Genomic DNA, 20,996 nt, shown 5'->3' with positions numbered 1-20,996 from the left:
GAATATTCTTTTTATTTACTGGAACATGTGTAATATTTTTAGGTACAATATTCAACTCAAAACTCTGAAACCATACTTTTTCCCTAATGTGGAAGTCATATTATTCAGAAAAGAAGACTGAGAAACATAAAAAGAGGCTGAGGAGAGTACTCCCCTCCTGCCAACTGGGCACTTTCTGATTCCTGTTTTTCTTCATTGTATTTGTGATGTTGAAGACTGTGTGTATTTATGTGTGGGTGGAAAAGGAAAGGAGGAGAGGATTAAAAGAGGCTACACAGCAAAATATATTTTATGTTGCTGCATTTCAGCACTGATTTTCAGTTTAACTGAGTTTCAGTTAAACTTAAGGTCAGAGGAAAAAATAAAAAAAAGAAAAAAGTATTTTTGATTCAGGTATATATATTTTAAATAAAATGTATCTCAAAATCACCCCAGGGCAGTTGGTGCTGCTAGAAGCAATAGTGGTAAGTCACATGGGCAGAAGACAGTTTTAGCATCTTGGTACTGAATTCCCACAGGCAAGTGCTAGCTGGGGAGGATGATGCTGAGAGTTGGCATCATGGGGCTTGTGGGAGTCCATCTGCACACCTCAGTAATGGGTGAAATCCTCAGGGACACAAGAGGGGAAAGAGGGAGGGGACAAGGATGAGCTGTTTGAGGCTAACAGAAAGTCAGGGACTTCCTTTCTCACTGTTTCCTATCTAGCAGATTGCTTGATATTTTGTGCTGGCCTACATGACACTAGCAATTTGGAAAGTTGAAAGACCCAAACTCAAATTTTTAGCAGGAAACTAAATTGGCAGTAACCATCCCAGGAGAAAAGAAAACAAGGTAATGTTGTTATCTAAGATTTCTTTACTCACAGGAAATTAGAATGGAGGCATAAACTCATCTAGTTTCAACCTTCAAGTTGAATTTTCACAAATAACTAAAAAGGATTATTTGACATGATTGCTATTAGGGGCAGAAAACTGGAGTCAGCAAGCCAAAAAATCCTTCTTCATTGTTAGTTCTCCTACAAATGCATCCTGTGAACCCACTTCCCACACAGCAGATGAAAATTAAATCCACCAATATGCTTTCCAAAAGGTGGAAAATGTTTATCTAGTGGATAAATTTGTCAGTTTTGCATAAACTTACTATCTAGGAAAGAGATTTGCCATTATGTTCTTAGACTACAACATTTCCTTGTCTTCATCTATGATGCTAGAGGGCAAAGGACAGGGCAATAAATCTGAGTCTTTCCATTCATTTCTGCTCCCTGAAAATCCTGAGATGTAGTGCTGAAGCATGACATTTAGTAAAGTCATTACCTTAACTCAGATTGCTCTGCTATTCTTTCTTCTGCCCCCTAAGAAGGGAACCAAGTAAGGGGACAGAAAGAAACAACACCCAAAAGCAATTCAGTATGACAAGAATTTTATTTTAACACTTTGGTGGTAACTGATGGAGTTCTACAGTTGAACTGAAAATTTTACCTCCACCTACCAGTACTGGATGATAAAATCATCTCTTGCTGTTGTATTCTGTCCAATCTGCTGTTAAAAAGATGGAACAAAATGGAATCCATTTCTCCACTCCCTAGGATGCTCTAAAATTTATCATTTCATTGAAATAATATTCACAGATGTAGCTGTATTTGTTCATGCTGAGAGATACTTCTCTTTCACAAGACATCAGTCTTCTGGTGAGCAGCAAGTCTCACTTACCTTTACAATTCACAAACTGTTTAGAAGCAGAATTGTATTTTTTCCCAAGTAGCCACACGTAATTTAATGGATTTATCATGCAGCATTCCCTTACTACAAGAAAAAAAAAGTTTCTTATGACCATTTCTATAGCCATTTTAGTGGAAAGGGTTCCTGCAGTTATTTCATTACAAATGTTAGGTAAGAGCCTAATGCAATCACTTAATTGCTAATGAAAATATCCCTAAATATAATGAGATACCATAGTAGGTGTGAAATGGGAAAATTACCCTCTAGACGGTATTTATAGCTCCTAAATATCTGAAATATTTTTCAAAAATAAGAATAGAATGATGGTAAGAACAAAATCTTTGCTGTTAATCAGTTCAGGGCTGTTTCCAACGTTAATTCTATAGATTCTAATGTTAAAAAAAAATCCAGGGTAATTTAAAAATAAGATTTTTCCCCAGTCTTAGGTATTATATCTGGATCACTTAATTATTTCTTTCTAGACCTATATCTGGTCTACCAGGCTAGTCACAAAAAATAGTCCTTTAGTAACCATACACCACCACAGATACCATTTTGGTTTGATTCAGTAAGGTTTAATGTGGACATATTGCTTAGTTTTCATGACTCCATTTGTTTGATAGATGAACAGATTGAAAATTCTTCTTTCATTTTTCTAGCCAAATGGCTTGTTACAGTCAAAAGCTGCTTTCTGAGTCATACCATGAAGCAAAACAACAACAAATGCTTGACAATTATAGTCCCCTTCATCAGTTTACTACTAGCATAAAAAGTCTAGTAAAAAAAAATTTCTTAAGTTTAGAGCAAGAGGAAATCCTATGGGAAAGGTTAAGAATGGAGGCATGATGAACAATTGAAGGAAATTGCCTTTTCAGTAATCATGAATGTTTAATCTTCCCATCCTCTGATTGACAGGATCACACCATAGCCATGGTGTATCTATGGTGTATTCCTATAAATTCAACAAGCTTGAAATGCCACCCATGAATTTAGCTGGACTTGGATTCCTCTGTTACAGTACTTTTGATTTACTGTCAGACAATTCAAATTTACATGGCATCAAAATGTCTTAAGTATATGAAACCAAGATCAACCATTCAGAAAAGTACAAGGAGTACAACAATACCTCATAGCACTGAAAGTGGAGGTTTTGAGGACTATAAATTCCACGGGCAATGCTTTGTATGCCAACTTATCTTGCTTAGTTTTGTAATTAATTATTCTTATTAAGGTTTTCCTGAGGCTTCCCATTTGTCAATCCCAGCTCTGTTTTACTTAAGTTTTGTAATGAAAAATTACAGTGAGACTAGATGATTTGCATTTCTTCTTTTTTTTTTTTCCTGCAAATTATTTTTTCCTGTACTCTGCAGGAAAATATCACAATGAAAAGCAAGAGTGCAAGTTTCCATTAATTTTTTAAAATTTATTTTTGTCCATTTTCTTTGCCCTTCCCCTGACAGCAGCATGAAAGGGTTAAAGAAATTTCAGCTTGTTTGCCAGGTCTGTCCTGCTTGCCTTGCTTGTTGAGCTGCAGTTTATTAGAGAAGGACCATTACTACTGCTGTGACTGGCAGCAACCTGTTTGTCTGACCTTGTCTTAAATAGAGAAGTAATCAAGAGTAAAAGCAGGTACTTGATCATGTTTAAGTGGGAAAAAGATAGAAGCCATGTCATTAAAACTGTTCTTCCCTCAGCATATCTATGAGTCCCAGAGAAGTTATGTCCCAAACTAATTACAGGATTTTGGTCTGATGAAAGATTGCAGTAGTCATTCCTCCCACATATACTTTCCTTCCAGTCATCCCAGAACTTTCCAGAGTCATAAAACCCCCAAACCTTTGCCCTCACCCTCACCCACAAAGCCATCCTAGCCACCTCTGACAATGCCCCCTACTCCCTCTCTCCTGAGAATCCACACAAACTTCTGTATTTTTAACCTCCACACCACTGAGCACCTCGGTCCCTCAGCAAGCTAATTGGAGAACTCCACAGAGAATGGAAATGCAATTATGGTCCTTTGGAAACTGGTGAATAATTAATTTAACCATTTTGTACTGCAGGTCATTAATTTTTACTGCTCTCAGATAGCTTGCCATTAAGGAGAGTAAGCTGAATAAATCTTGTGCTGTAAGGGTGAGAGGTTGTGGACACAGGCATCCAAGCACAGAGTGACTGCAGAAACTCCAGATGTAGAAAATCATTTACCAGTAAGTACCAGGAGCTTGGTATTCCTTGAAGAATGCACGTGCACTTTCATGCATACTTTCAGTTTTACAATGATGAAACTTTCAGTGGAACAATTCCTGATGTATTCTGTAAAGGCCTTGGGAGACAAGCACATCTAAGATGTAGGAATTCTGAAACAGATATTTAGCAAACACAAACTGCATCAGTAAATTGAATCACATGTACTGATCTGTCATGATCTGAATGACTGAAAATATCAGAAATAAAAGTATGAGAGATGAGGAAAATATTATAGAAATGAAACTGTTAAGGCAAAGGCAAAGCATTCAACAACACAAGTACTTAACATGGGTCAGTCAAACTTAGGAAACTTCTGAAAGAAAGCACAGTAAGAAAGAAAGCACAGTAAGACTAAAATGTAGAATTAAAGGACATACATCAGGAATGACTGCTAACCCTCTCAAATAACATCACTTGATCTTGACCAAAGATACTTGGACTGATCAGGGAATAGTCCTAAGACTGTCAGGACAGGCACAGAATGAGATTTAAAAAATAAGAGGAGACTCCATTAACTAGACAACCATCAGAAATTGTAAGGGGAAGCAGGAGGAGGGGAATTAATGTCAGCAAGAATGCTTCCACTTTCCAGTTTTGAAAACAAAGATAAGTCACATGTCTTTTGAAACCATGGATGTTGCCAATTCTCAGGAATATATTATGAAAGATTCTTGTATAGTGATGACAACCTAAATCTGATCTTCAGATAAAATCATAGAATATACACGCTGACTGGGTGATTAACTGCTTGCTGTTTCCTTATTTTGAAGCACAGTCAATAAAATGAGCAGGCTGACCTCAGAATGAAATCTTTTTGGATTTTCCTGGGATGGATTGAGCTGACTGGAGTTGCAACGGGAATTTTGAGGTGAGACCACTACTGACCATATTGCTCTCTTCTGTGTCCAGAGGATATGAGTCCGTGGCAGGTCTGAGATGCAGTGTTGGTGGTCCAGGCTGCCCTTTTAGTTCTAGGGTTCTGCACTTCAAAGTCAGAGGTGATAATCAGAACAGTGGCTGGTATAGTCATCCCTACCAAAGCAACATGAATACAAACCCAGGCTGTTCAGCTCTGACAGAATTTTACAAAATCTGTGTAAACAACAATAAAATCTGTCTCTGGAGAACAGAAAATGTTTATGAAATCTCCAGAAATAAGCATGGAGGAGCTGAAAACATCTGGGCCTTAACACCATAGCTTTGTCTCTGACAGGCATCTGCAAATGCTGCATAGTGGTCCCCATAACACAGAGGAGCAGTTTTATAAAAGGTGATACCAGCAGTTTGAAATAAAACCCTGTAAGGATATAAACCACCAGTGGGCTGTCTGAGCTTCTCTTTCAGCTATAAAACTTAATTTTTGGAGGTTGAAAAGACACAGTTACAAGAGATTTTTTACAACAGAAAAACTTCCAGAAGATTGTTTGTTCACCCAAGAACAACATTCAACAATGATTTGGTCTATACAGGAAAAGATATTCACCCAAAGCATTAAGGTAGAAAGAAGGAGTTCCCTTGGGGACTTTTTGCCTAATGGAAATATTTACTGAATAATTATTGTGATGAATTTAAAGTGCATTCTGTATTTTTGTATTGTGCACCAGTATATTTCTGAAATAAATGTTGCAAGATTTTGAAACTACCTAATTTCCTTGTAGTTACAGCTAAATATTGAAAACATTCAGTGAAAAAATATTCAGATATTGTAGGAATGAATGACTCACGTGAAATTGCAGCCACCTTCAGGATAAAGCATAGCACTGAAACAGTGGACACAGTTACACAGTTAAAGCCAAGAGATGGGTAGCACATAATTTTGGGAAAAAAAAAAAAGCCACTTTGTAGGCATGATAACTTATTCTTTCAACATTGCTTGGCCTTGCTACTGGTCATTTAGAAATCTTATAATTTCATTCTTAGGTTTGATCTACCAATTCAGAAAATGTTTGTTAATAAAATTCGTGCCTGCCTCTGTATAAGAGAGATTTTTGCACAATTATTTTTCATTGTCTCTTTATTATGTTATATTATTCTTAAAACTCTTATTCTAAATAAGCATTTTTTCACAGAAATTGCAATGCTGTTTTAAACAACACCATCTGTTTTCACAGAAAACAACATGCTTCCTACTCATTATATGCTATTAGACTAGACATAGAGCTTCAAGTTCCTGAATGAAAATGAACACGATAAAAACATTGATGTCTCATAAAAGAACTTCTGGTGCTACCTGTAAACATCAAACGATAGAAAATAATATCTGAGAACATTAATTTCACAGAGATGGCAGATTTCTGCCCTTGGAAGCTCACATGAATACCAAGATGGTACTTTTACTTAATGAGTTTAAGGTATATCCAAAATGAGGTCAGGAAAGCTTTTGTATAAATTCTTTCACTCACAAGTGAAAGTGTTTAGTGGCTCAGATCCATACCTTGTCATTTAAAAAATTTACTGTACTAGACATACTTTAGATATTTAATTTTAATATTTAATAATTTTGTATTCAAATCACTATAGAAGTCAGAAAATACAGCTTTGAAACTCCAAGCATACTGACAGTGACAGAGAATTGCCATTTTCAGTCAGCCAATAGCTGAGTAATAATAGTGATCATGAGACTCTTAAATATATTAATTACAGATTAGGAAAAACCATGGTCCAGGGTTTCCTCTAGGTAGATACTGTATTACAGGGAGATTAGCCTCCCACTAGACCCATATGCTGCTTATAACAACTAAGCAAATCAAAGATGTTAAAAATTCATTTCTTCTTAGCAAAATAATGCTTTCTCCAATCTGACTGATACCACCTGCCTTCTCATGTTTTGGCAACATCAGTTTGTTCTTGTAAGATGCTGTAGCTGCCTCATGTGGCACACTGAGCTTCTCATTCCTTATCAAATACCCTGTTCTCCATTTCTGTTTAGATCTCCCTTCAGATTAGAGCTAAAAGACAGCTCCACATTGTCTAATGGCCCCAACTTACCCATGAGCCCTCTCTTCCTGCCAGGTTAGCCTTTTATTTTAGTCTCCAAATCATCATTTTGCTGTGGCCACTGTCATACGCTGTGGTTTCCATCTTGTTTATTATTTTTACCACATGGATTTTTTGTTTGACTGCAATATTGTAATATTCAGAGCAGTAATTATTTTGATTTCCTTATCATTTAAGATAGATTGTTTTTTCTGTTCACACAGGTATCTCCAAGCAAGTAAAGAAATGCAGTTATTCTGCCTGTGTTACATAACAGGAAAATAATTCACCAAGGTATTATGACTTTTCCTGATAAGATATTTGTCCACGTTTGTTTGAGATTGGTGCCAGCTGAAAATCTGCCCAGTGCTGTTCAAAGGCACAGTTCAAAAAGATATCTTGTCTCTGTTGGAATGTAAGGAGACTCAAAATTACTTTTGCTTTGGTGGCTGAGAATTTCTTGGCCTGTTCCTGCAGCATGTTTTTAGCCCAGCACTAAAGGAAACAGCACTTTGATACAGTCCACAGGGTGGCACAATCTGATCATGATTGCTTTGTACTACTGGTTCATTACAAGGAATTTACTCTTACTATGTTCATCTGAATTTTTAAACTGATTTTGTTTAATTTTTTAAAATTGTTTTCCTATGCCAAAGCATTGATAGAAAATGTTAGGTTATGTGTTTAAAGCTTCATCTCCACAACACACAAGGGGCTGGAGGCACAAGGGTGAAAGGCTAAGGGGTTAACATGTGTCCTGTAAAAAGCAGTGGTGTTTGCTGATGTGTCTTTACCTGCAAGTGGAGCAGGGCTCAGGCTTCTGGAGCTCGGCAGACTGGGATCCAGGGGCTAAATGCTGGCACAATGGAGTGTTTAACATCAGCTGCAGGAGGGGGTCACCCTTTATGGCTCTATAGGGACTTGCATGCATACTCTGCTCTCAGGCTTTCACCCTGGTAAGGCAGGATCAGGCTGACCCTGTGACCAGTGTCAGCATGAGCACTGTGGTTTTGGTCCCTGCTGAGCTGTGCATGCAGCCACACATCCCTGTGCATGCACACTGATATGAGGAGCACCTGCTGGGAGCTGAGCACACTCAGCTTTGCTGCTGGATGGATGTGGGGTCGGGAACCTGTGGCTGCCTTGCTGCTATTCAGCTGCTGGATTGGGCAGCTTCCAGTGGAATTCCTAGGCTGGCAGTTCTTCTGCTTAATTAACACCTTCAAGTAATAACCTTTGAGCCTATTTTAGACAATATTGGGGTATCCCCTTTTCAATCTTGTATAGAAGTTTGAAATTTTAGTATTTTTTTCCAATTTAGTGTAACTTGTGAAGCATAAACAAGAGAAAAATGTCAAAACAATACATTTTGAAAGGATATAATTACTTTCTTGACAAAAATGGGGTGACTAACACTAGAAATAAATGCCATTTGTTTTAGTTTGACTCTTGCCATATGCTAGACTGAGCTCATTCAGTACATATAAATCCTAATTATCTCTAAGCTGTTATAATTTTTATAACTTCACTTACAAGAATGCAACACATATCACAGTATAATATACTAGTTTAGCAGATGATTTTTTTCCTGTTTTTTTCCACTCCCACATAATTTTGTGTAATGTCATCCCACACTATTTATTTATTTCAGCACAATGGAAGGGAAGTGAAATGGTGTGTTGCTATATTTCATGTAGTTCAGTACAATTCATGTTAAAGGGAATATATTCTCTGGCTTCTAGTTGTGTCTTCATTTTATTTTCAAAGTTACTTCACCCAGGTTTTGTTACATTCAAATAGAAAATATAAACACTTAAGTACAACATACAAAACTATGTAGAAAAAAAAAAAAATCATGCAGTTTTGCAGTGTATAGATTCTTGGAGAAGTAGGGAGAGATTTCAGGTATTTTGGACTTCTGAAGGGCAGACTTTGGCCTGTTTAGGAGATGGGTTGCCAGTCCCTTGGGAGGCAGTCCTGAAAGGCAAAGGAGTCCAGGAAGGGTAGTCATTCTTCAGGAAGGAAATCCTAAATGTGCAGGAGCAGGCTGTCCCAGTGTGCTGAAAGATGAGCCAGCAGGAAGGACCGCCCTGGCTGAGCAGAGAGCTTTGGCTCAGAGATAAATGTGGTGCTCCACAGGTGGTGTTCCCCAGCTCTCAGCACTGGGGTCAGCTCCTTTCCTTCATTTAATATCTTTATCAGTGATTTGGGTGAGGGGATCAAGCGCTACCTCAGTCAGTTTGCACCTGAGACACCAGGCTGGGAGGGAGTGCGGATCTGCTGGAGGGCTCTGCAGAGGGATCTGGACAGGCTGGATCAATGGGCTGAGGCAAATCAATAAGGCCAAGTGCCAAGTCCTGCCTCTGGGGCACAACAACCCCAGGCAGTGCTACAGGCTTGGGGAAGAGTAGCTGGAAAGTGGACTGGCAGAAAAGGACCTGGGATGCTGGTCAAGACCCACTGAATCTGAGCCAGGAGGTTGTAGCAAGATGGGTGTCAGTCTCTTCTCCTTATTAATAAGTGATAGTACAAGAAGAAACAGCCTCAAGATACATCAGGGGAGGTTTAGATTGGATATTAGGAAAATTTCTTTGTGGGAAGGGTTGTGCACTGGAATAGGCTGCCCAGACAAATCATTGATTCCCTGACCTTGGAGGTATTTAAAAGACATGTAGATGTGATTCTTTGGGAATCAGTGAAGTAGTAAACTTGGACTGGGTCAAGAGTAGGACTTGATGATCTTACAAGTCTTTGTTCACTTGGTATGGTTCTTTGATTACATGTTTATACATTTATATCTGATACAGTACATGAAAACCAGACGTAGAACTGCACTCATCTCTCAGGAGGTGTGTGGCAATGCTTCCAGGTTGTACACAGATAGTGTGGCAGTTTAGGACAGGAAGGAAGTGGCAACCACTGCTTGCTGCAAAACCTGCAAGAAGAAGGGTATGCTCTTTTACTCAAGCCAGGCTTAGCATCCACAGTTACAGCAAATGGACTCAAAAGAGATCAAGACACTTACAGAGACAGCCCGTTCTGCACGCTGACAAAGTATCAAAAAACTAAAAATGCCTCCCAGGATGACACTTGTCTAGTCTGAGCTTAAATATCTTCCACAACTCCAGTTTCACTTCTTTCTTATGGTATATGGTGTGAAACTTCATTTCCTACTAAATTTTTTGTTTCTGATATGACAATACCACAGCAAGTAGTTTACTTCTTGTCCTATGTACTGTGCATACTGAGAATGATTCCCTTCCTTTTAGTGCTCCTTTAGAATGTTTTTATACCTCATGCCAGTTTTTAATCTCTAGATTGAATAACAATTTCAGACTTTTATTTTCGATTAAGTGTTCTAAACTTTCCACCGTTCCCATGGCTGTCCTCTGGATTTTCTCTACCTGATTAAGATATTTTTTGAAGTCTGGCAACCAAAACTGGACCAAATAGAGAGTGATACAATACTGAGGCAAACCGAAACATTACTGTACCTCTTTTATAGGCAGTATTTCTCTTTTGAGGAAGAGTGCCCAAAGTTCTTCAGTGAAAAAGACCTCTTCATGTCTCAGCTAAAAGCAACAGCCCTTGAGGATGCTATATATTATCAATTCTAATCGCTTGTCCTTGCAGAAAAGATATTTACACATACCCAAGAGGCAACAGTTTCAGATAATGTCTTTTTAACAATTAAAAGCAAAATATAAAAAGTAATAATGACAAATACATTGTCCTTAGGACAGCACAGACAACTTTGTATCTAGCTGAGCTTTTAAAACATACAGCACAGCATTTAGTGCTGACATTGAAGCTAACAAGTATTTTGCTGAACTGCTTCAAACAATAGTAGTATTAGGTATATGAAGTCTGAGCTTCTGCAGAAAAGATGCTCTCATTCAAGTGAATATTCATACTCTTAACCTAGAAAAATAAGTTAATATTTTCCAGAAGACGCAGCAAAGTGAAGATTTTTTTTTAGCAAAAAGATACATGTAGAAAGGGGGAACTCTGAAACATGTTAGCATCCTCTTCCTTTGCCATTTTTGGTGCTGCAACTGGCATGGGGTAAGGCAGAGAAGAAGAACAAAGAGGTAAGAAAAATTAGATGGGAAAAGCTTTTCAGTTCCCCTCCTGCACACTCTCTCCCCCCGTCCCCCAACACCCCCCAATACCCCCCAACCAAACAAACAAAAAATCCCATAACCCTTCAAAAGGAGGAAAATTTCAGGCCCAATATGCCTGGTTACACTCATTGTCAGAAAGAGGTAATTTTTGTGGATGGCTGGAGGTGACCTAGATATGTATATCCCAGTGTCACATGAATTCTTGCTTTAGCTCCTGGTATGTCTGCTTCTTCCACACAGGACCCTGGCTCCAAGTGTGCAATCCATAACTGCATAGTGTTGGGATAGGTGCCATGAGTGTAAGTGTTCATATCACGAGGGTAGCACCAATGTTAACATGACTGGTGCTAAAGGACAGGGTGATGCTGAGTAATCTCTGCTGCCTCTAACTCAGATTTTATCCATCCACTCAGTAAACACCCTGCATGCTAATGTTGTAGAATCACTGCAGCACTGCCAGAAACGATGAAAACTAAGAGGCTCATTGGCACTGCTTCTCCCAACTTCTCCATTTCGGCTCCAAATGAGTGGGTTTTTTTCCCAATGACACAGACCAGAGATGATCCATCTCTCAAGCAGAAAAATATCCTTCTGCCTCCTGCATGGAGCTAGCCTTAATGGTATCAATTAAAATGAAGGAGGGAAAAAGCAAAAATCAGTCACAGGGATTGTGCAATATCTTTGGAAGAGGCAGAATCACGTTTTATACTGGGGGCACAAGCACTGTTGCATGGTTAGCGTGGTTAGAGCTCGAAAGTGGCAGACCGTCTTGCCAGCTCCTTTGAATATTTCTGTCCTGCTGCTGTTATGTAAGAGCTGCTGTCCCAGTTTGCTTGTGCAGCTCTCTGCCTTACGCGTGATGATGCTCTGGAGCCTACGCCAAAGGTAATGCCCTACAGCACGCTCTATATCGCAGCAATAATAATAATAATAATAGTAATAGAACTAGTAATAGTAATTAGCAGCGACAGCTCGATACAGTCCTCCGAGTATTTCGGCTACTGGCCAGAACGCACTTCGGGGCTGAGGCCGGTGTCTCATGCTCTGACTCCCCGGCACAGCGGTCAGCGCAGCCGCCCCCGGACAAGCTGCCCCGGCTCTGCTGCTGCTGCTGCTGCTGCTGCTGCTGCAGGCGCGGCGGGGCGGGGCGCAAGGACAGCGGGCACCGGGGCACGGGCTGCAGCCCGCAGGCGGCGGCGGCCGCGCACTCACGGGGAGGCGCCGCAAGGGTACGGCACACGCACCCCGCACACGCACCCCGCACACACATCCCGCACACACAACCCTGCACACGCATCCTGCACACGCACCCCGCACAAGCATCCTTCACACGCACCCCGCACACGCATCCTTCACACGCACCCTGCACACGCAACCTGCACACGCACCCTGCACACGCACCCGACACACGCATCCTTCACACGCATCCTTCACACGCACGCCGCACACCCACCCCGCACACGCACCCTGACACACGCACCCCGCACTCACATCCCCGCACCCCGCACACGCTCCCGCCCTCTCCCCACCCCCGCACCTGCTTCCTCGCCGCGGGCCGGCGGGGCGGGGCGGCGCGGCGTGTTGTGCTGGGTAACCAGGCAGCTGCGCGGAGCGGCGCGGAGCGGAGCGGCGGGCGGAGGTAGGGCGCGGTGCCGCGGGGCTGGCGCGGGGGGTGCCCGGGGCTGCGGGGCCGCCGCGGTCGCTGAGCCCGCCAGTGGCTGGAGCGCGGCCGGGAAGAAGCGGGGTCCCACGGGGCACAGCCTCTGCCGGCTGCACGCCAGCCGCCTCCTGCGCAGAACTGCCTGGAGGTGAATCCGAAACTCGGTGCCTGGTTGCGGAGTTTGGCCGCGTTCCGGAGCGGGTTTGAGGTTTTGCCCTTTCGGAGCGGACAAACCCGGCGGGGGGCTGTGGTGGTTCTCGTCCTGAAGTGCGTGTACGTGTGTGTTGCAGAGATAGCCGGTTTTATGCTCAGTCACACACTGCAGGCCAAAACGTAGTTAACCAAAGGAAATGTGACTATTGATGGGCGCTCCCGGGAAGCCAGTTTTAGCCTGGGTTGCACGCAGTGATGGTGCAACAAGGACAAGTGCACCACGACAGAGACGCACAGAACCCATATGTTCCCTGGCTTGTGTGGTAACTCCCCGGAGGTAAGACCTGCCGAAATACTCACCGACAAGGTTGTTACTAGGATTTAGACAACCATATTCATGCTGAAGAAAAGTGCTTGTAAGGAATATTAGTAACCTGCTACGAAAGACCAGGTATTGGAATTTGCTGAGGAAATACTTATGCAAATCATATGTGTGATGCTGAGGGGAACTCCGGTGCGTCTGGCTGTGAGGGATTTATACCTATGTGGCTTGTAGGGAAATGGTGTGTGGTGTTTCTGGCTGCCTGCCAGAACTCCTCTAGTGCGGAGCCTGTTGAACGACTCCTAACAGGCGCGCGCTTTCCTGTAGTAGTACTAGTGATGGACTGTCTGCTCTCCGTGATCTCTGATAATTATTTCTGTGATTCTTGTGTGCACTTCAACACTAAACAGATCCCAAGCTGTAAATGCTGATGGGCTATGTTAACATGTTGTCACTGGACAGAAAAAAAAAGGTGCTAGGTAATTTTAATTGGTAGACAGAAAGGCTTTTTGTTTATTATACTAAATGTTTGTTTGCTGGATGACATGAAAAAAAACATGATTTCTCAGGTACAGTGTTAAAATTTTGGAGTTACTTCTTTCCCGGTGAGAGTCAGGCATTGTCGTTTGGAATGTTTTACACATTCCTTAAAGCAGACGCTTTGCCCCGAGAAGGGAGCTCTCCAGAATGAGCATGGTGCTGCGTGTTGGAATGATTGAATCCTCATCTTTGCAAACCCTGTTAAATGTGAATGTAGAAGGAATAATCCCTTTTCTTCTCACCTGTCCCTTTAATTCCTGTTCATAGTGTCTGCTTTGGTTTGTTTGTTTAATATTACCTTCAGAAATAATATCTGTCAATGGACATTCCATGTTGCTGAATATAAAATACCAGTGCTTACATATTTTACAGGTGAATCCAAATACGTTTGAGATTTTTAAAAATTTTATTCTATTTTTACTTTAAGCTATTGTAATAAATTTCAGTAGTGGACTGTGTAATTAATACAGACACAAGAATCTTGTAATGACTATATGCCTTCATGCACCATTACTTTCTCTTTATTAAACACAAGTGTCCTCAGTGATGTTTTTTTGGGATCTTAAGAGCTTAACAACTCCATTGGAACCATGTCTCTTACACAGCCTGTCAGAAAGCACACTGCTCAAAGAAACTAACTTTGATACTGGATCAGGGAGAGCAGAGGCACATAGGGAAAGAACAACAGCACTCTGTTAGTAATTAAATTTGAGAAGAGAGTAAGAGTTCCTGGCAATGAAGAGGATCTTCCTGGGTGAGGCAAGGAACAAGGCATGAACCTTTAAGGCCAGAACAGTGAGAGTGATTGCTGGGGGTCTACGGAGCTTTGGTCCCAAGAGGAACATACATACACTCACCCTTTGGACAAGACACCACGTTAACCCATTGCTTATGCTATGTTAAAGGAAGTCAGTTGTGGCTCAGTTTTTTCTCTTATCATATAGTGGCAGTAGTTATTGAGAAATTACATACATCAAACATAAACAATTGTTTCTATACTTACTCATTACCATAGCTAGTGACAAAACTTAAGGGTTCTTGTGTCTCCTTTGAGGTCACAAAACTAGCAGCAGTGGTGTACATCTGAAATGAATGGACTTCTGGCTTTGTTTCACCTAAAGCCAGGATTTAAAGGGAAAAACAGAGGGGTTTCTGCTTTTGCATTTGTATGGCAGTTGGCTGCCACTTGCTTATAAGTTATACTTAAGCAAAGTTGCATGCTTGGGAGATGTGCAGGAATACCAAAGAACTGACGCTTACTTGCTTATCTCAAACTGGGTTTGACCCACCCTTTCCTGAGATGCTTCAGTGTTTTCTGTTTTAGTGGTCTTTCTTGTTTGGTTTTTTTTTTTTTTTTTTTTTTTTTTTTTTTTGTTTTGTTTTGTTTGTTTTGTTTTGTTTTGTTTTTTTTCTCCTGCAGATGTACCTCTGCAATAGTCTTGTGCTATAGATCATATTATGCCACAGAACTCCTAGGGGCCATCAGTACTAAACAAGAAAAATCTGAACAATTTCCTACCATTAACTGGCTTGCACTTCAGATGTGAACTTCACTCTGTCCTATTTGCTTGTGTATTGTGACCTCTGATCTTAATCTCTCCCTTTGTCTGCGCAGATAGTAAGCTCTTTTAGGCATGGATTATATCCTGTGTTTGTAGAAGGTAATGAGCTACTGATCCCAGTCTCCTGCTATTTCCAACAGCTATATAACTGTAATACATTCTTGCACAATTTCAATAACAGGATTACTAAACTGTAGTTTATGCTGTCTTTAACTTTTTGTATCAGTAAGTCTCAATGACCTTTCTTTGCGTGTATCTAAAAATGTGTGCTCTGCCAATTTTCCTGAGTAAAGCGAGTCTCTGCCTTTTATTTTCTCCTTGAACAGTTTGAATTTTCTGTTCAAATGGAATTACAGCTTTCAGGAGAAAAATCACACCACTGGATTTTTGTCCATCTTACAAAAAACTAATAAAAAGTAGATAATAAAACACTCGCTGAAATGCAAATACATACATAGGTATGTGCGTAACTAGGATCCTACAAATAATTTTTAAATAATAGAGTACAGTGGTAGGTAAAACATCAAAGATTGTGTGCCATATATGCCACAGATTTAAATGTCAGATGTGCAAATTACCTTGAACTTTCAAATTATTAATTGCTGTTGCAAGACCTTCAAGCTTCTGCATAATGAAAAACTTATGTTCAACTCCAAAATATGCTTAAGGATACCTAGATGAACCAAAATAGTCTGGAGTTCCAGAAAGGATCTAAATCTATCTCTCTGCTGCCCCAAACTCCTCTAGAAAAACAATTTTCAATACCTCCAAGTAGTTACTGCACGTTAAGTCACTGTGAGTTTGGATGGTCAGTGAGAAAGAACATTGTGTTTCAGTGTTCCTGTTTCAGTGCATTTTTTGTCAGTAGAGAAAGGAAGCACTAAGTGACAATGTTGATATTCAACCATCAAAAACACCTTTCAGAGCCAAAATTGCATTTTCCATGATCTTATGTGGTGCACAGTTATGTCCCATTGCCTTTGGGTAAGTTCCAGTATTCACTGACTTCTGCTGCATTGGGTTCAAGCGAACAACTGCAGACTTGCAGTTCAACTGTCAGAAAAAATTAACAAAGAGACTCCTCTGTTGGCCTGAATTTTGGAAGATCAGGAGATAGTGCATTTTCTCTGAGGAAAATAAAAGAACCATGTTGGATCACTCTACCCCACTTCTTGATCCTAACTAAGAATTTTATATATCCAGTAGGCATCAAGTGCAACTTGATTGATTTATTCATATAAAATTAGAAATGGATTCTCAATTTTTAATCTACCAGTTATCAATATTCTAGAAGGAATTTTGAATTTTTCCACTTTTGAGTTCATTTAAGAGGGTGCGGCTTCCATTTTTCATGATGATTTTGTCTATCAGAAATGTCTTCAGTGGAAAAAACAGTATAATACTAATTGAGGCAAATCAATCTCTCCTTGATCTTATTTTCTATTTTCTTTTTATTTATCTGGCTAAAACCCAATGCTGTCTTTATTTCTCAGATGGTCTTTAAGCACATCTCTCTCCATCCCTGTATTCAGCACACGCTATGGCAGTGCTCTTCATTTCTCATGTTCTGTTTCTGCCCACTTATTTCTGAGTTATAGCTTTTCCAATTACATCTGGAGCAGTTTAATTGTTCTAAAAAGTGTAAAGCTACTAGACTTTGGATTTAAAGAAAGCCCCAGCTTGCTTCACAGAGAAGGCTCTGTGCTTTTCAGTCTAAGTGACTTCTCTGCTGATTTCCCTTTTATTTATTTATTTTTTAAGCACTGTGTTTTTAGATTATCCCCTGAAATGCTTACAGGCTTTGGATTATTCTTGCAATATTTTGGACAATGTCAATCACTTCCTTAGTTGGAGCTATTTTCTATTGATTAGCATTTTCTTCCCACTAACAACTAACACTCAACCTAAACCAGCTGTTTTTCTGACGATTTGCTGTTTAAAAACGCAGTTATAACCTCCAGAAAATTCTGGTTCCTCTCTTTCTGTGAGTCATTTATTCCTGACTGGCAGGAGGCTCGCTGCTGTCTCACAGAATTGCATCTGTTCCAGTAGTGTCTATCAACCTGGCAGCATTTCCAAGACCTCTTATGTTTCAGAAACAAAATCTGTGGATCAAAGTGGACTTCTACCCCTACAGCAGTAAACTATGTTTGGAGATTATTTTTCTGGATTTTTTTTTCTCTTGACCAGTTCTGTGCAGCTCTTGTTCAGCAGGGAAGTCTGCCTCTTTGTTAATATATAATGCCACCCCAGCACTTGACCCTATTTCAGTTGCTCCTGAGATTCTGTTCAGTTCATGTGTTACAGTTACTTTAGTTACTCCACTGTATTTCATGTATCTGTGTAACATTTGATTTGTAAATGTCTTCTAGCTGCAGGACTTCCTTGAATTTATTACACTGTTTATTGTCCTCTCAAGTATCTCTTTTTGAAATGTTCCAGATTAAAAACAGTCCTTTCACTGCCTGCCCTTGTATATTTCTTGCTCTCCTCAATATCTTTGTTTATTATTTGTGTTTATCCTTGTTTATCTAGAGTTTCTCTATCTATTCTGGTGCTATAATGGGAGTTTATAGAAGTCTAAAACTGTATTTTCAGGTATAACCATACTTTCACCTCAGTAGCTTCTCCTGGCTGCTGTATGTGGCATCAGCCTGGTGTACTGGGAATCACAGAATGGCAGAATGGTTAAGATTGGAAGGAACCACTGGTGGGGTCTTCTGGAATCTGCAATTAGTGGCAACGTGAAGTACAGTCAGAGAATTGTTTACGTCTTCTTGGTCAGGTTTATCTCCAGCCCTTGTTGCAGATTGTAGATGTCGTCTGCACCTAGCAGATGTCTCTTTGTTTTTCTGGAACCATACTGCTGACAGGCATGTCTGTTTTCCTTTAATATGTTTTGTAAACTTTGAGAACTAAAAGATAAGTTGCAATCTGGTCTTGCCAATAGTATTCTAGTTTTACCAATAAAATGAAAATATCTTTTTAAATTCAAAGTGTTCCTGAGCACAAAGAGAAAAAGAAGATTAAAAGGGACCCAGAAAAGTTAACCCACAATAGATGCAATGTTTTTCTTATTTCTTCCATAGAACAGACATTTCACTTTCTTGGCATTTGAAGTAAGGAACAAAATAATCCAGAGAATTGTAAACTGCAATTTACTAAAGCCTAATGGCTCTTATATGAGAGAAGTTAATGTTTCCTCTTTTCATCTAAACCAGGATATTAACATAAGAAAATGGTGTCAGTGTAACTTTTATCCATTAAATCCAGATAAGTGGCAAATGTAATAAAAGATTTACCTAATTTATATGCAAATCCTGTTTCACTCTTGTGTGTTGATTCCATGTATGTTTAGACAAAAAAAAAAATAATTTATAATATTGAATAATCAGTTGTTGAATGCTAAAACAGGGAATAGCTCATACTCGGGGTTAGCTTCAGGTTTATTTCAGGCTATGATTTATGAAATTTAGGGCATGCACTTCTTTTAAAACCCATGTATTTTGAAGACATATCCATCTGAATACACATCTTTGTGTCTGACACACAAATTTAAAAGTAATTCCATTTACTAAAAATTATTTTGTGTAGCATCTATGCAAATATTAAGATTTTAGTGCTTGCAAATCTGAAAAGTGTAATCTTTCAGCAGGAAAAAAGTATTTTGTTGATGGCTTCAAGTATTTGTAAAAACCATGAAAAATTCCTGTTCTGCATTATATTAAATACCTGGCTGTCCACATAGGATTTTTTGTTCTGTGAAACTTCAGGTGTTGCCAGAAGAGAAGTGAGAAGGTACATGAAGCTTTGTTTCATCTATTCTGCAGGTGCTTTTCTGTGCTCTCAGCTGTAGTTTTCTGCCTGTGGAGGTGACTGCACACATGAGAATCTTTCCTTCCTACCTGTATTAACTTAGTGTCACCTTTAAATGATTTAATTCCCACTGCTTGCAAAGGAGCTTTTGAATGAGGAGCCATATTTAGAAACACACATTCTTCTTATGCAGCATATAATTTAATATCAGCTAAATAAATTATTAATTGCAAGTCTGCCATTTATCGCTGCACTGTGACTCAGCCTGCTGTATGAGTATACTGAGCATACATCTTCATAACACTTTCCCAGACTCTTTTAACTTGGACTTGGATCAGCATGTTCCACAGCTCCTCTAAATCTGCTCATGTACAGCTGATTTATGCCAGCTCTGTCACGGTGTGAGTGGACTGGTGTTCTGATATTGTTACTGCTGTTAGCCAAAAACCCAATCAGATGAAGCATTTTTAATACCCCTTATCCCTGCCCATAAATTAGTCTAGCAGCTTGCTACTAAAAGTGGCTGTACCCAGGTTACAGTACTGCTCAAAATGTTAGCAGAAACAAGGCTACATTTAACCCACTGTGTTACCAATATTTCTGGTTTGGATGAGGTTAGGAAAGCTGATGTTGCATTTAAATATTGCAGAGGAAGCAAAGTTCACCAGACTGTCACATGTGAGCACAGGCAACAGCAATCCTCCTGCTGCTCCCCATCCACCCAGTCAGGTGCTATTTGGTGTGCTGTTGCTGATGCTCTCTGCAGGGATTTGGCAACACCAGGGGACCATCAACCCCAGCCAGTGTTGTGATTGAGAGTTGTGATGGTGACACCTTCTCATGCCTGGTTGGCACAAGCGTGAGGTTCCTGCCAGGGTGCCTCTCCATCCATGCTTGGGAAGTGGTGACTGATGGGCAGAGTCCCTGTGCATCCCAAGAAGTGCGTGGGGCAGAGCCTGGAAGGTGGGAAGGGCTATGGAGGGGAGGAGGCCCTTGAAGGAGGGTGCAGACACATGGAAAGAGAGTGGGGATAGAGCATCCAGGTATCATGTGAAGTGCAGGCATATGTAAAAATAGCAGCAGTTGTCTGGAGTAGGTATTAGCACCATGATGGCCATGGCATGCAAAAGAACAGCCCGAACACTTGGATGGGCTTTGCAATCTGTTCTGCACTGTTGCCCATCAGAAGTGTGCATCCCTCAGCTCCACTGATTTAAGGACAGCTTGGGGCTGCTGACCTGAGAAGCATTTCTGTATCCAAAATACAAGGTAAACATACAATAAAAAACATCAGTAAGAGGGAAAGCAGGATGTATCTTGGATCAGGCAAGGTTTGAAAGGTTAGAAAAGGAAATGTTGAAATATCATTTCCTCTGGCCTCCCTTACATGTTGACACAGCTCCTTTGGGACAGTTCATCATGCCTGAAGCTGTGCAGCCTAAAGGCTTCTCTGCCTCATAATGCAGGACTCTATTCTCTGACAGACCTTGGGGCCAGGAAAAGAGGAAGGTGCACAACACCAATGAACCCACTCACATTTGTGATATTGATCCATTGCATATTATCTTGAATTTGGGGTGCACCCAGAGTGATGGTGTGAATCCAATTATTCTTGGTGTCTATATACTCGGTTATTTCTTATCTGGGGTATCACTGTATACATACACACCATGTACTTGTTCCTCAAAAGATAAGATGCTATTGATAGTGTTATCTGAAGAATCTAATTAGATTATTTTTAGACCAGATTTATAGACACATAGATTTTTATTATAGATACATAACTGTAGCAATGTTCATGTAGCAGTTCTAGTTCACAGCTTTTGATGTTAAATGGCACAAAATATAGCATCATTATACACTAAAAAAAGAATATAA

General features: G+C 40.2%; 1 protein-coding gene and 1 long non-coding RNA gene across 2 annotated transcripts in view; one reads left to right on the top strand and one right to left on the bottom strand.

Annotated features, from left to right (window-relative positions):
* Positions 1–8,677: 8,677 nt before the first annotated feature.
* On the bottom strand, positions 8,678–13,050 carry LOC130251720 (uncharacterized). Its single transcript, XR_008840210.1, has 2 exons — positions 12,603–13,050; positions 8,678–9,876 (listed from the first exon to the last, which is right to left on the bottom strand). It is a non-coding gene; the product is annotated as an uncharacterized LOC130251720 (long non-coding RNA).
* Positions 12,245–20,996, top strand: part of SYNE1 (spectrin repeat containing nuclear envelope protein 1) — a 284,134-nt gene continuing 275,382 nt past the window's right edge. The window contains 1 exon segment of the mRNA XM_056488586.1: positions 12,245–12,704. The gene's annotated coding sequence lies outside the window, so the exon portion shown is untranslated.

This window comes from Oenanthe melanoleuca, chromosome 3, assembly GCF_029582105.1.
Source record: "Oenanthe melanoleuca isolate GR-GAL-2019-014 chromosome 3, OMel1.0, whole genome shotgun sequence".
NCBI classification, from domain to species: Eukaryota; Metazoa; Chordata; class Aves; order Passeriformes; family Muscicapidae; genus Oenanthe; species Oenanthe melanoleuca.
Note: the sequence above shows the minus strand (reverse complement) of the source record. Positions and strands in the feature narration are given on the sequence as shown.